Genomic DNA, 16743 nt, shown 5'->3' on the forward strand with positions numbered 1-16743 from the left:
ATAAAAGTTACAGTTAAAGGACCACTATAGTGCCAGGAAAACAAACTTGTTTTCCTGGCACTATAGTGTTAATAGGTCCCCTCCACCCTCATGGCCCCCCTCCCGCCAGGCTCTGGGGGAGGAAGGGGTTAAAGGCTTGCCTTTCTCCAGCGCCGGGCTCCCTCGGCGCTGGGGGCTCTCCTCCCTCTTCTGCTGAATGCGCATGCGCGGCAAGAGCCGCGCGCGCGCATTCAATCAGTCCATAGGAAGGCATTTCTCAATGCGTTCCTATGGATGCAAGCGTCTTCTCACTGTGAAAATCACAGTGAGAAGTGCGGAAGCGCCTCTAGCAGCTGTCAGTGAGACAGCCACTAGAGGCTGGATTAACCTTAATGTAAACATAGCAGTTTCTCTAAAACTGCTATGTTTACAGCTGCAGGGTTAATCCTAGATGGACCTGGCACCCAGACCACTTCATTGAGCTGAAGTGGTCTGGGTGCCTATAGTTGTCCTTTAAGGTTTGATATATTAAAATCTGTGCCATAGGGGATGTGGCTTGGTGCTGGAGCAGAATGGCCGCTTGTTTTTTTTCTCCGAGACCAAGTTCATATAATTCCTTAAATGATCATGATCTAATTCTTGATGGGATGCTCCAAAAAGACCCAGATGACACCCTCGACCCAGACCACAATGGGGGCATGTATGAAATTAATATCAGCTTACTTTTTTCTTACAGTTTTTTTATTTTTTTTAAGTCTGTGTAATCTTTTTTTTTAAATTATTCTTTATTTTCATAGTGCAGTGATTCATACACGTTTCAGCAATGACAGAAAACTTGAGTGACAAGAACAATATGTAAACATGAGGAGTCAAGATGGGCTGCTCTTTTTTTTGTATGAAAAGAAAAACATGCTTAGTCACAGAATGTCAGAAGAGTAATGATCTGGAAGGATTAGTGGTAAAGTAGAGTAGTTCTGTCTGACAATATGTGGAGACACCAAGATTTGGTATAGCATCATACGTGGTTCACGTATAAAACAAGCTAATGAAAATGAAAATCCACCAGGTTGAATGCTAGATTAAAAGCCATGGGGTATACAACAGGGTAGTTACATTTAAAATATATGAGACCATAATACATAATAGGTAGTAAAGCTAGAGGTTAAACAACAAGTTAACAGTTACTGTAATGAGTTTGACCATATAGAGAGGCTTGAAACGAGCCAGAGATGATACTTCAGCCAATGCCACACTTATAGAGGTGTTGTGGACCTGATCTGCTGGCACATCTGAATTTTCGAGTGACTCCTTTGCTGTGTCCCAGACATAAGTGGAGATCCCCTGATCCACGAGGGTAGGCAGATTGGTATCTCATCCTCTCTGCTCCCCATGCCCAGGCTTCCTCACAAACCAGTGCCTGCGTACCATGAAGCCCTCCAAGTCCCACAGTAGGGCTGAAGCCCTGCTGGCAAGACTCCATTCGGGCCCAGAAGGCTGCACATAAGGCATCAAGGGCTACCTGTAACTTAGTTTCCCAGTGTAGCAGATAGTTGGTCGGCATGGTGGCCATCTTAGATTCGCCACTAGGCTCCGTTTCGTAAGGTGAGTATTAGCTGGTATGCCTCTTGTCAGGGCCCCGCGGTCTCCCCTTCCCCTACCTGTTAGCGAGCGGCGTCCTCTCAGCTCCAGGCGCCGCTCGCGTCCTCCTCCTCGCCTCCCAGCGGCAGCATGTATAACGATGCACCCTGGGAGCCTGCACGGTTTTACGAACGCCAGGGTCGGTCACGTGACCCGGCGTTAAAGTCACAGTACCATAATCACAGTGGGAGGTGTAAATATCTCCCACGTGTGATTGTTAATTCTGATTGGAAGTTATCCAATCAGAATTAACCATAGGATTTATATACTTACCTTTCCTGTCTCTCAGTGCCCTGTTGTGGTCTTGTGATACCTGTATTGCAGTCTGTTCGTGCGTCTCTCTGGTTACCGATTATTTGGCTTGTTATTCCGATTTTCCTGTATTCTCCATTCCTTTGACCTCGGCTTGTTTCTCGTTCTCCTGTTTTCTGGCTCCCTTTACTTGGCTTGTCTCCTGACTATTCTTAGTGTGCTTAACCCGGCCATTCTAAGGACCGGTATTGCACCCTTTACTTTCTGTGACCTGTTAGCGTGTTAGGTTCCCGAATCGTGACACCTCTAAAGTGTAGTAGATATTCCCCAAGGGGTGGGAACAGGGCTGGTTGCTATGACCAGTATTCCACAGTGGGAGGGATCGGCCGCCTCTTCCCATCGACAGGCGGGCTAGGTTGCTGGATCCAGGCAAGGTGAGTGCCCTGCAGATCGGAGCTTTACAGGCTTATATTGGGGTGAGTTATTGCAGCAACGGTCAAAGGCTTCAACAGGGGGTATCCTGCAACTTAGTTTGGCAATATAGATGGAATTTGATCTGCAGAGAGCTGGAGCTATACAGAGACACGTCCAGCCATCTTGAGCTTAAAGCCCCGCTCCCCCGGAGGCATAATCTTTAACTTGTACTTATATCCCATTGTCATTTGTTTTCTGTGGGCAGACGGAACTTTCCCTCACTTTTTCCCTTTTACTTCACTTCCTTCTACAGCCTAACTTTGCACTTGGACGCAAACCCCCCCCTTATGGTTTATTGCTGCTAATCTGGGAGTCAGGAGTAGGGATGTGCATGGGCAAAAAATTTGGTTCGGCTCAGCACTAACGAAATTCGGGACTTCGGCAATTCAGGACTTCAGCACTTCAGTTCGGTTTGGCACTTCCGAAATTCGGGACTTTGGATATTTGAGAATTTGTCACTTCTGCACTTTTGGGACTTCCCTAACCCTAACCTTACATCTAACCCTAACCCTAGGGTTAGGGGTTAGGGTTATGGGTTAGTGGTAGGGGGTAGGGTTAGATTCCTGTCATAATTCCTGTTGTACCACTTTTCAGAAATTCTAACCACTTCGGCGGTTCGGTTTGGGTCTTCTGAATGTCCGAGTTGCCAAAATTTGTCCGAATTTGAATTCGGACTGAAACAAATTGCACGTGTCTAGTCAGGAGTAGCTGGCTCTCTTGATCCTCGGTCCTAGTGGCATATCTCCCCTGTTAGTTGTCGCTTCAACAACATACTTTCATTTTTCTGATCCCCCTTGTCTTAAACCTATCCTTCCTCGCTTGTCACACCTCCCCCCCCCCCCCTTTTCTTTCCCAATTTATCACTTTTTTACCCAACAGGGTACTTTGCTAATAACTCAAACTCTAAAACAAAGGCAGGTAGCGACCCTTTTCTTGGATGAGATCCCATTCCACAAGTTGGCATACCCAGAGAGCAAATACAAAAAAAACCTAGTATCAGCGCTTAGATAATCTTCCCCTTAGAGTGATTATGGGGAAAAAAGCATGACAAATGAAATAACTAGATATTAAGAGTCCCAAAGTCAGTAATAATAATAAAAAAAGGATATATTCCAAAATACAGGGGTTATGATGTTGATAGCACAGTGTTTTGTATTGTCACTTAGTGATTCCTGTATCCAATCCAAGGGAAACTAAGTAGCCACCTTGGGTTGTCATTTATTCTTGTATTGGGAAATTTCTGATTTTGTGAGGACTGGCACAGGTTGACAAACCCTTCAGATTTAGTGTTAATCCACTTAATGCAAATGCTGGTAACTGACACAGCGCTGACACTAGTTGTTTTTTGTATTTGTTGTTTTTTGGAACTTTGGAAGGTTCTAGTGTATTTAGCTGCTTTTTATGTCGTTCTGAATATATAGAATTTTTTTATGCGCTCTCTTATAGTGTATGCTTGTATACCCAGAGAGCAGTTGCCTGTTTCTTAAGGGATCAATAAACGAAACGCAATTCACTTTCACTAACCTATAGTTGCCGAATAGGGGCATAAACCCTTTTTGGCTAGAACTTTTGAGCGTTTTCTTATACTAGGGGTAGATATCCCTCTGAAACTCAAAATGGACATCTGCTGGCACTACCCACCTTTCCGGCCATTGATTAGAAGATTGTGCTTGTTCCATTCCAAATATAACAAAAATGAGGCTCAATTATTTTTCCGTGAGTAAGTATTAATGTTTCTTTTGGATATGATATTTGAACACAAGGCTAATGATCATTAACATATCAAAAAAATGAACTAATCAATTAAGAGGCAGAGGCCATATGGCTCAAGGCAGTTAGTTTACATTGGAACTAGACTTCCAGGCCACTTCTCAGACTTCTCACACCTTACAGAGCCATTGATTAATCAAAGCATCAATCCATGTTGTAAACCATCTGCCTCCTTTCACATTCCTATACAATTTACAATATCCTGTCCGTCATCTGACCTTGCAACCAAGTGGCTAATTCATATATGCACTACACAAATTACATTAAATGGCAATATTCTATAGTACAACAATGAATTATGCACCCTTGGTGTGACTGAGCCCATATCTCACAAAGAGCTCATTAATGCTCAAATTCACAAAACCTAGCAAAAGCCCAGGGCCTGATGATACAATTCAATATTATAGAAACCTTTTTTGATTTGTTGGACAGTCACTATGACAAACTCCCACGTGAATATGCCACGAGCTCCTGGAAGAGCCTGCTTGCCAGCCTCCTGCCCACAGACTATGGACCCTGTAATATGCAATGTAAAAATCTCCGCTCGTGTATTTGGACTGTATGATTCGGGAACCAAACAGCCGCACAAACCGGAGACCACACGGGAGCTTGTTAAGCCTAATTGTTACTTTGTAGGAATTTCCACTGCGGTGTTCTAAGTGTTTACCTGGGTGGCCGCATTTCCTATGGATGACCACAAGGTGGTGGCCATCTTGTTCGCACGAACGCAGGCAGCGGTGTTTGGTAGTCGAGTTCAAGGAACTGAAAACGGATACAGAAACTCCCGATCACCGCTGTACTTCCAGCATCACCTGCGTTCAGTTCTACAACACTTAGGAAGACACTGTTCGGTGGAAATGATCCTACGAACAAGAAAAACAAGCTCCAGGGTAAGAATATTGACTACGTTCAGTAGTGTGCTCGGTTTTAAACTACCGAACTAGACCGACTGCTAGCCCTGATCTTGTGGAACTGTTTTGGGAAGGAGCCTCGTGTGCGGTTAGTCAAATTAAGACTTCCAGGAAATTCACAAACCCCTGTACCGATCTGGGTGATTTTTGGATAGGTTGGTCACCCAGATCGGGGCTATAAGGGGATGTAAATTTTAGGGGGTTGTTATATATTTTTGAGGTACTTTTGGGGTGTTTGTGAGATGTGTGTTTTTGTGCCTGGAGATAATTGAGTTTTGCACAGTTCCTGACTCAATTATCTCCCAGACATAGGGGAGGGATTATCATGTTTTCTGTGGGAGTGTCATGGGCGTGCTTGTCTGTGTTCAGAAATGTATAAAAGCAGGCCATCTGGCCATATTACACATATTCCAGCTTGTACTCCCAGAACTATGTATCATTTGGTTACTGGGAGGGGAAAGGGCTACTTACTAATCACTGTTCCAGTGTGGAGGATTCAATGGGGAAAGTCCTTGTAAAGACTAGAGCTCCCAGGACTGAGTGTTGTCCAGTGCCTGGGGGTTGCTAGAGCGAGTTCCCCATTCAGCTCCAGGAGGGAACGGATACAGGACGCCAGTCAAGCCACAGCAAATGTGGGCGGAAGTGCTGCGATTTGTCCCCTGTTCCAACTAGGAAGCGGACCTTGGCGGAGGTACCCAACAATGGGTACAGGGAGCTCCATTACATGTCACTTACTCCCCATGTTTAACATCATTCAGGAAGGGAGCTCCTTGGACCCCTGTATGTTGGCAGCACATGTAGACGTCGTACTAAAAGAAGGCAAAACTCCTCTTTATCCCCTTACTACAGGTCAGTCTCCTTATTGAACGCCGATCATAAACTATTTGCTAAAATTTGGGACTTCACATACAATGACTTCTCCCAGACTTTACATTATTTTTATTTTTTCTCTCTCTCTCACCCCACTTGTCCCTTTCAAATGATTCTCCTCTCCCGGTTCTAAAATTCTTTCGTCATTCACCTCTAAATGCCCAATTCTTGCTGCTTGTGAATTCACATCATACTCTGGTCAGAAAGGAATTTTGCTACTGTCCTGCTGTAATTTGTTAATGTGATTTGTTGACATTGTTAGTAACGTCTTGTTCACAGTGTTATTTTTCTTCATCTGAACATAAGAAAACCTGCATTTACCCTTTATGTTGCATATCTGTACAGTATTACATTTTTAATAAACTTTAAAGAATAAAAAAAATAGATATTTGCCCAGTTCCTGCAGATACTGGCAATGCAACGACAAACAGCAGCATCGTATATCACATGAAATAGATGAGTGTAACTGCTGAATAGCCCCTTGATGAAGACACTTAAAGGATGTCAAACAGTTGCCAAATTTTATTCATGCATGGACTTTATTGACATTAAACATGGTGAGTGCTGAGGATCTTTGGCCAATTGTGCATTAAAATTTGGCACAGCAACATTACATGCTAGCCCCTACCCCTGTACTAAAATCAAAGAAATAGTGCCTGCACATTACTATTACAGCTGTCATATCATGGTTGCTAACGGTGTACTACCAGCCCTACCCACAGCAATAGAAAATGAGCTGCTCACAGAGTTTTGCTGAGTCAAGCAAGGCTCTAGAACAAATTGTACCTCACACGGGCGCACAGAGTACATACAAAGTACAACTCTATGGTCATGCTGTTTTCTGTGTATGCAAAGAATTAACCTTAAGAGCTGTGGAATATATTGGTGCTTTATAATAACATAACATAGATGCAGGGATTTCTGCAAAATAATGCAATTATAAGTGTGTATATATATATATATATATACATATATATATATATATATATATATATATATACACACACACACATATATATATATATATATATATATATATATATATATATATATATATATAAGAAAAAATGGAAAATGCTCTTGCACTCACGTTGTAACCCCTTAGTAACCGGGTACTAGCATGCCAAGGCTAATAGTATCCATTCTTCCAAAAAGGATGCAGCACTCTCGGATTTAAAAGTCCAAAATGTATTAATACGAAGTTAAAGGGAAACTCCAGTGCCAGGAAAACAATTAGTTTTCCTGGCACTGCAGGTCCCCTCTCCCTCCCACCCCCCAATCCCCGGTTGCTGAAGCCACTCCTCCCAGTGATTGTGTCGGCCGGTGGGCGAGACTGATCCCGCCCACCGGCCTGGGAGACCTAATGCGCATGCACAGCAATGCCGCGCATACGCATTAGAGCTCCCCATAGGAAAGCATTGAAAATGCTTTTCAATGCTTTCCTATGGGGAAATGAGCGACGCTGGAGGTCCTCACACAGCGCGAGGACGTCCAGCGACGCTCTAGCACAGGTTTCCTGTGCTAGGGACACGGAAGTGTCCTCTAGTGGCTGTCTACTAGACAGGCACTAGAGGTGGAGTTAACCCTGCAATGTAATTATTGCAATTTATAGAAAACTGCAATAATTGCACTTGCAGGGTTAAGAGTAGTGGGAGTTGGCACCCAGACCATTCCAATGGGCAGAAGTGGTCTGGGTGCCTGGAGTGTCCCTTTAAAAATGATCAACGTTTCAGTCCTGCATAGAGGACTTTCATCAGGATCCTGATGAAAGTCCTCTATGCAGGACTGAAACGATAGTTTTTGGACTTTTAAATCCGAGAGTGCTGCATCCTTTTTGGAAGAATATATATATATATATATATATATATATATATATATATATATATATATCGACTTTTTTCAGTCTCCTCTCTGGACTATACTGATGGACTTTAAATTGTTTACACAAAATGTACAAGTAGCGAGGAATGCAATCATATTTTAAACTATTTTTAAACAAGGCTATTTAAAATCAACAGCCTGTCTCATGTAAAAGGTGTAGTCTTGCCATATACCCCAACTGTGTTTAAGTCCACCACTCAGAGAAGGCCTAGGGCCCCAGATTCTGTTGCCCCCATTAATAATCCTTATTTGAAGAATGAAGGGGGCCTAAACAGATAATCTGCCAAGGACCCAGTAGGATTTTAAACCCTCTCTGCCACCACTGTATAAAAATACTTAAAGGGACACCCAAGGTACCAAAAGAACTTCACCTAAATGAAGTTGTTATGGTGCCAGGAGGCCCTCTTACCTCAAGGGGTTAAACGGTTCTCAAACGGTTTAACCCCAAATTTGCCTCCAGTGGTGATGTCCACTCCCCTTCAAGCGCCAACTGGCTTCTGAATGTTTAGATTACAAAGGGGGTCTTGGCACCTTTACACCTTCATTTAGATTAAGTTCTTTTGGTGCTTGGAGTGTTCCTTTAATATCAATGTGTGCTGGGTAGCAGGGCCAGCACTCACCACTAGCATAAAAATGCCTGCTTCATCGGCAGACTATAATGATGTGTTTCTTACTGGCTTGGTAGATTGCATAACTCTTGTAAGAAAAAAGTGCCAGCACCTACCCCTCTCTGCTCCTTCCCTCCATATTCTAATTTTTCCATTTAAATGCACTGAATTAGAATGAGGTCGCCAAAGCAGTGAGGGGCTGGTGCTGGCAGCTCTATGTCACAGAAGGGGTTGCAAAGACTAGAGTCAGCTGAGGCAGCAGGGAGGTAGGTGCCCACAGAGGAATATACACAATATACACAAGAGGAATTGCAGGATATCATCTGCACACAATTTAGTATATTGTGCCCACAAATTAGTTATATATTGACCATGCATTAACCATCTCACAGGCACAATATACTAAACTGTGCGTACGAGATAGTACAGCGTGCCCACAATTTAAAATTTTGTTTTAGATTACCATAATACCTCTGGAGCTCTGTATTACCACGTACAAAATGTCTTTATTTTTGCAGTGCTTGGGAGTCACAAAAACAGAAAAATCACAATGACATAAGAATGTGCTCATGAGAGCAAGTACAATACAATGCAGAGGAGTATAGCATATCTCACGGTCAGCACCATTGTTTTAACAAAACAGCTAGGATTGTGATGGGCTCATGGTACTATAATTCTGGGCCAGATTCGGGTTAGATAACTTGCGTGCTTAAGGTGAATCCAAGATTGTTCAGTGGGAAACAATAGACATTCATTAAGGAGATATATAAACTAGCTCAGTGTGCTGTCAGGTGATAGTGCAAGAACTTTGGTATGGGATCACTAGGGGGGTCTATTCCTGAAAGCTGTGGTTCAAATTACTACACTGAATTAAAGTGGGGGCTGCGGGGGGGGGGGGGGGGGGGGATATGGTGGATACATTGCTTGCCAGCAGTAAGGTGGGAAATGTGCCTTGATCACTTATGGTCAGATAAGCGCCAGATGGATCTCACCCACTCCAGTGCCCCCAGGGATTTGAGCAATTAAGATGAGCCTCTGCAGGTGTGAGGGAGGTGAGCAAAAAAAAAAAATAGTGAACGAAAAAGCAAAGTACAAAGTAGAACATGTGACTGTATGAATAGGCATGACAGTGACAGCAGGCTTAGTTAGGTGTTGAGAGACACAGCTCCACTAGCTGCCGGCACAAAGGGCACTATGTTGGTGGGATTCCAGGTGTGTTGTGTTGCCTGGTGAGTCGTGGTGGGAGGTGGTACAGGGAGACCCAATGTGGTCAGGAGTGCCAATGTGTCTGATGCCGAGTTAAGTCTATGTACAGTTCCATTATGGGTCACCAGCAGGGATGGAGGTGCCCCTCCACCTATAGATAACTCCTGCTGAGTGCAGTTGAATAGTGAGATTCTGAAGGGACCTGCAGCATTGCAGGGTAGTACTTATTTGGTCTTGATACACAGATAACTGAGAGTCCTTAAATGCGAATGGAGTCTTGCCCCGCAGTGCAGCCATGAGCAGCCCCTTGTCCTGGGAAGATTTACAGCGAAAAATAACATCCCGTGTAGCGGCGGTGGGGGGCTTAGTCAGTATATTCTATCAATGGTGAATATTTTAGCTGCCTGTGGGGGTCACACCGTTGCCACAAGACGTCGCAGAAAGTGGGGCAATTCTTCTGCCGTGATTGCAGCTGGGATGCCACGGAATTTCATGTTATTGTGCCTGTGACGATCTTCAAGGGCGGACAGTTGGGAGGCGAATACATGCAAGGTAAATTGTACCTTGTGGAGTGTTTCCTTCATGCTGGAAACCTCTGCGCGAATGTCCATCACTTCCTCCTCCGTGGCCCTCATGCAGTCTGTAACATGCTGGACATCCGTCTTGATCACTGCCATATCTATTGCCGGCAGCAGTGTTTAGAGGTCTTGCTTGGTGGCAAGTGTTCCCAATAGGGAGTCAAGGTGAGTGGCAGCTGCAGCGCTTTGGTCTTGAGGAGAGGGAGATTCGCTGCATTCCGGTGGCTCAGAGACTAATAGAGACTACGAGGGCTTAATGGCTCTTGTATCTCTTCTGGAAGAAAATGACCCCACCACTATCCCCAGCCAAACCAACCTAAAACCAAAGAGCCGATTCACACCTCATATAGGTAGTTTCAGGAATATTGAACTGTTCTTAGAGGCAGTCAAATTCGAAATAGAGAGTATCAGGAATGTGGATCTCGACCTACATCCAAATAACAATCTGACTAAACATGAATCCAAAGCCCTGCACTCCCTTAAAGATGACAGGACTATTACCATCAAGCCGGCAGACAAGGGAGGCAACATAGTTATTATGAGTTCACCTAACTATGTAAACATGGCCCTTAAGATTCTAGATGATAGAAATACATACCATGTTCTTCAGACAGATCCTACGAATGCTTTCCTGAAGGAGCTGCAACAGATTTTGGATAAAGGTCGCAGTGGAGGGTTGCTATCTAGGGATGAATATGAATTTATCCTTAACAAGAATCCGAGAATAGCAACCTTCTACTGCCTACCCAAGATCCACAAAAATAAGCTTGATCCCCCGGGACGCCCGATTGTATCGGGAGTCAACAACCTCACACAAAATGGGAGTATTTATTTAGATAAAATTTTACGCCCTTTTGTGGAATCGTTACCATCCTTTATTCAAGACACGAAGCAAACCCTGGCACTCCTTTCGAATCTTAAACTTCCTGAACCTGTGAGCCTATGTAGTCTGGACGTGGAAGCCCTCTATTCTTCCATAACACATGAGGGAGGTATCCAACATGTCAAACACTATCTAGATAAAAGAGGAAGTAACTATTCCAAACACTCTGAGTTTAATTTGGAATTGTTAAGATTTATCTTAACACACAATTATTTCCTCTTGACAGATTCTACAACCAGGTGCAGGGAACAGCGATGGGGACAGCTTGTGCCCCATCCTATGCCAACCTGCACCTGGGTTGGTGGGGAAAACGGTGATTGGATCACCCCATTTTTCATCCTTTACTCCCATGATACATCTATGGGCAAGATACATAGATGATATCTTAATAGTATGGACAGGCACATCCAATGACTTTGGCTCATTTGTGAATCATCTCAATGATAATCATCTCACTTTAAGATTTACCGCAGAATTTGGTGTAAAATCTCTTAATTTCCTAGACTTGACTATCTCAATTGACAGTCACAAGTCCATCCAGACTACACTCTTTAAAAAGCCTACAGCATCCAACAGCCTTTTGCCCTGGCATAGTTTTCATCCTAAATCCCTGAAACAAGGTATACCCATAGGTCAATACCTAAGGGCTCACAGGAATTGCAACAACACTCAGGAATTCAAAATCCAAGCTGACATTCTGCGAAGACAATTCAAGGACAAAGGTTACCCTAACCGATGCCTGAAAAGAGCATACAAGAGAGCCCTTGAGTCAGATAGGGAGACCCTTCTGACTAACACACCACCTTTGTCCACCAACCCCACTCCACGAATGATTGCAACATTCGATGCAGGATGGGACAAAGTAAAGTCTGGCATTCAGAGATTTTGGCCTCTTCTGACTGGTGATACCCATCTTAAAAAGTTTTTGGGTCCCAAAGTAGAAATGACGGCATGAAGAGGGAGAAACCTTAGAGACTTCCTAGTCCCTAGTCACTTCCAAACACAAGGTACCAATAGCAAGACCTGGTTAAATAGACCTATTTTTGATTCCTTTCAATGTGGGCGCTGTGTCGCCTGTAAGTATATCAAACGGGACTCAAAAATAGTATCGGACAGCGAAAACAAACAATCCTTTACCATCACTTTATTTTTTAATTGCAATAGTGTTTAGTGTACTTACTTACCTGTGAATGTGATTGCAAATATGTGGGTAAGACTTTTCGCCCTTTCAAAGAATGGATCAAGGACACGTAAGGTCGCCCAAACTTAGTATCGAAACCCCAATTGCTCGCCACCTGAAGGAATATCATTCAGGCAAATCAAATGGCCTACGATTTTGTGGCTTAGAATTGGTGAAACGAGAAAAAAGAAGAGGCGACTATTATAGATTTTTAAGACAGCGTGAAAGTTTCTGGATCTATCGTCTGAAAACATTACAACCTCATGAGTTGAATGAAGGTTTCTCATTTGCACCGTTTATTTAATTTAACTATTTCTATACACCCTTCTATTATAGTTATATCTAATCAAAGAATAGTTCAGTCTCTTTTCTTATACCATAATCTATATATATGAATCATTATTGTTGTGTTGGGACCATACTTTATATCCTATAGCTCTCTCCTCTAATTCCATTACTATGGGGGTCCCATAACATGGGGAGTAATAATTAGTTCTATAGGCCCACTATTCTACCAACATTATTCATATATTCAGTTATTCATTAACTTTTAGCAGATTACTATTTGAGTATTCTGCTTTTACACTATCATTATCTTGCTCTTAATACTTACTTCTCTTTACATATTCTCTTGATAATACATGATCAGTTCGAATTTCTAGATGAACTACATATATATATGCCCATTAGAGATACTGTGTAAACACTTTACTCTCTCTTTTGGCATCATAGGGGTTAATTTCCCTATGTTGAGAGTTCCTAGCCGTCACTCCCCTAATCCTGCCCTCTCACATTGCGATCGTAATACAATTATGACGTCATAAAAATAGGCGGGTCTATGTGAGTTTAAATGTGGCGCCCTTTTCATACTTTGGTTAGCTCTTGACAAAGGCGCCTGTGTGCGCCGAAACGCGCGTTGAGAATACCAACACACTTTATGTATACTTAGACCTCGGCTTTCTGGTTTTTCAACGAGAGGATGAGGGGGTTAGGCTCTTTATTAGAATATTGAACAGACTTTTGAATTCTAGCTGGGACTCGAAGGGTCCGCTACTATATATAGGAGAGACTTTCTTTTAATGAATTTAATCTATTTGAGCTAGCACAGTACCGTTTTTGAGGTGTGCAAGGATTATGTTCTGATTATTAACACTTAGTTAGTTACATTGCACTCACTGTGTTGCGCTGTACTGAGTTGCGCTACACAGATACTGGACGAGATCTGCCTAGATATAAGGACCGATCTCTCTGCACAGTTAAATCCTGGGCTACCTCTAATTACCATCTGTGCTTAGAATTCAATAATAAGGAGGGGAGGGATCTACAGAGTATTGTAATTGGGGTTCACTTTTTTGGATAGCATCTCGACCGTTTTTTTTGGTCTGAAATACGCTACCGTTACTTTTTCTCCCATATGCTCTGATACTTCCCTGATGACTCTAATTCCCCGCCTAATTCATTTCAAAGAAAGTATGTGAAGAATCTCTTCTGTCCTTTTGGGCTTCGTTCTACTATTGTTGGCTCTTGGGGTAGGGGGGACTCACAGAGTATTATAATTGGGTTTTCAGCTAGCACCTTTGACCTTATCATTTGGTCTAAGTACGCTGCCGCCTTTTCCCTTTACTATATAATACTCCAATACACCTCCATACTCCCCTAGAGATTCTAACCCCTAGTTTAACCTATCTCATAAAGAGATTATATTAATAATCCTTATTGTCCTTTCTCCCACTTTTCAATACACATATGTGTTGTCATCAAGTGTGGGTTACAGGGGGGCGGAGCCTGACTGCCAAGCCGACTGGACGCATGGGGACAGAGCGCCCGCCGAGAGAGCTCTAAGCGGGACATAATCAGCGTCTGTATTGCCCAGAATCCATCCTGAGTGCGACACCCACGACGGGTGTGCTCCGGGGAACCGGTGGATACCCTTTATGTGCATATCGGGGTATACAGCCCACAACACAACCTGAGGCCTACGGGAGTTGGAGCCGGGGAGAGGCGGCCGCTCTCCTCGACACCTGAGCCCCTGAAAAGCGCTGCAGGCCTCCTACCCCCCCCCTTTTGGACCGGGGGGGATATCCCGGTCCCCACTAGACGGGCAAGCTAAGGCAGAAAGCAAATGCGACGGTTGTCTGGCGGCCGGATAGCAAGTCAACCATACCTAAGATGGCCGCTCAGCGAATGCCGCGAGGAAAGAATGAGGGGCAGCTTACACACCCTCACCCCTGGGTGGCCCTGGACTGGCTATACTCGGCCTTCTGCGAGATACTACACTCCAGGGGACTGCCCTACCCTCAAGCGGCTCGGACGGTGGCCACGTGGATCCGCCTGGTGACCCGCCGTCGCCATTATGGAGCTCCGCTGGTGGCCCTCAGAGCAGCCGTCAAGCCACCTCCGACTAAGCATAAAAGAAGAGGAGAAAACGACCACGCAAACCCAGGTACTCACCAATGCATCCGCAAAAGCAAGAGCAAAACCACCGGGTCACAGATACAAGCAACCCCGCAAGATGGCGGAATTGAGCCCAGAAGCACCACAAGGTACTCAGACACGACAATGCCTCACATCCAAGCCATAGGTACATACCGGCGGGATGCAAGCCCAGCACAGAGCGACCATCGTCCACATGACAGACTGGGCATCGGCTGAACAAGCAAAGACCCTGGACAGTCTCCCGGCACAAACACAGACGGCGCTGCAGTACTACAATTCCCTGGGGACTCCCCAACACATACAGGTTCCCCTACGTGAACCTTGCATATTGTTCTCTGAACCTGGCCTATAGAACTCATTCATAGTTGTGTTTTAAAGCCTCATAACCAATCTGATATGCTATATGTTGTATTTTATGCGCTGAGTTACTTTAGAATGGCTACTAACTACCACCGCTACCCTGTATCCTGGACTACCCTTCGACGATTTAAAGAATTGTGACTCTCCACTTGCCCAGCATATCCTATACGCATGAACCACTATGTTATGTTTAAAATCATTTTTATTTTTATTTTTTCCTCAAATGCGCAAACACGCTGGTAGGCAAACGTAGCACATTCATATAATGCAAGGCTAACCAGATTACAACTGTACGTATTTATGTTTAATCTTATGAAAAGCGCTGCCTAGCGACCATAATGTCACACGTCATTACTGCTGTTGTAGACATGTCCAGCCTAGCCTTTTTTTTTTTTTTTTGTACACTCATGATCTTTGACTTACTGTATAAAAATTTATGTACACCCAAGCAACGACCCTAGCCTAACCTAGAATAACACTCGACTGTTCAAACGTTGTACATCATAATTATGCTATATCTTGTATTATCTATGTTCCTATCTTGTTAAAAAAAAAAAAGTGCAGTACCTCATGACTACCTGTGCCAAATGTATAACATGATATGTTGTGTTGAACAAGTCACTGTATACAACTGTATTTAAACCTGCACTCAAAAATAAAGAATTAAAATAAAAAAGTGTGGGTTACAATAGGATATTCTTTAACTTTACAACGTAATTATATCAGCAACTAATACTCTGATACACTGTTGATGAAACACAATAGCAACATCTCCCCACTGCTACTATCTTGCTATTTAGCCGATGCACAATGTATATAGTTAGCAGAATAGCTGCAGGTATGTATTTCTTTTAAAACACTTTTCTATATACTTCTCCTGTATATACACCACTTTTTTCACACTGTTTTTTACCCTTAAGAGGGATTAATAAAGAATTATGTCTTGTAGTTCCAATAATGCTCTATAACTAGCAATGTTTCGCTGCATACTGGTTGAGCAGTCTTTTACTTTAGGTATAGAGACTGGATATGGGAGCACTTGTTTAGTTAACCCATTCCAGTCTCTTCTCTTTTAGTAGCGGAACCCCTATTTGGCTGTCCCCCCTATTATTTTATTTGTTGGCACTACAGAGGTTTTTCATGACTGGAGCACACAGAGTTACATTGCACTATCTATGGACATACTTTGTTCGGTATACGAACAAAGTACCGAACACCCGGACCACCCTGATGTACATTATGCATGTAATTTACCTCCCTGTTCATTGCTTTTATTCCCCTGGTTCACACGAATGTACCGCATGTCTCCTGGGTGGCCGCCATTTCGTTAGCCGAACACTTGGTGGCGGCCATCTTAAACTCCCGAACAGCGGTGTTTGGTCGTCGAGTGTCTGGAACTCAAAACGGACACTCGACTAGCTGAACACCGCTAAGACCTCCAGGACGGCAGAAAGTACCGAAAGAAACCCACGAACGGCCCGTCGTTCGGTAGGATGAATCCCACAAACTAGGGGATTCATCCGGTTACCGACCCCATTATGTGTGATATAGCATTCTGGGAGTTTTGGGGCACGAACAGAGACCGACCGCAGGGCCAGATTTTATGGAACTATTTTCGGCATCTTTTTCCATGCGGTTGGTCAAAACTTTACCTTCATATAACTCCCGAACCCCTGGTCTGATCTGGGTGATTTCTGGATGTTTCTCGCCCAGATCA

This window comes from Pelobates fuscus, chromosome 5, assembly GCF_036172605.1.
Source record: "Pelobates fuscus isolate aPelFus1 chromosome 5, aPelFus1.pri, whole genome shotgun sequence".
Classification (NCBI taxonomy): Eukaryota; Metazoa; Chordata; class Amphibia; order Anura; family Pelobatidae; genus Pelobates; species Pelobates fuscus.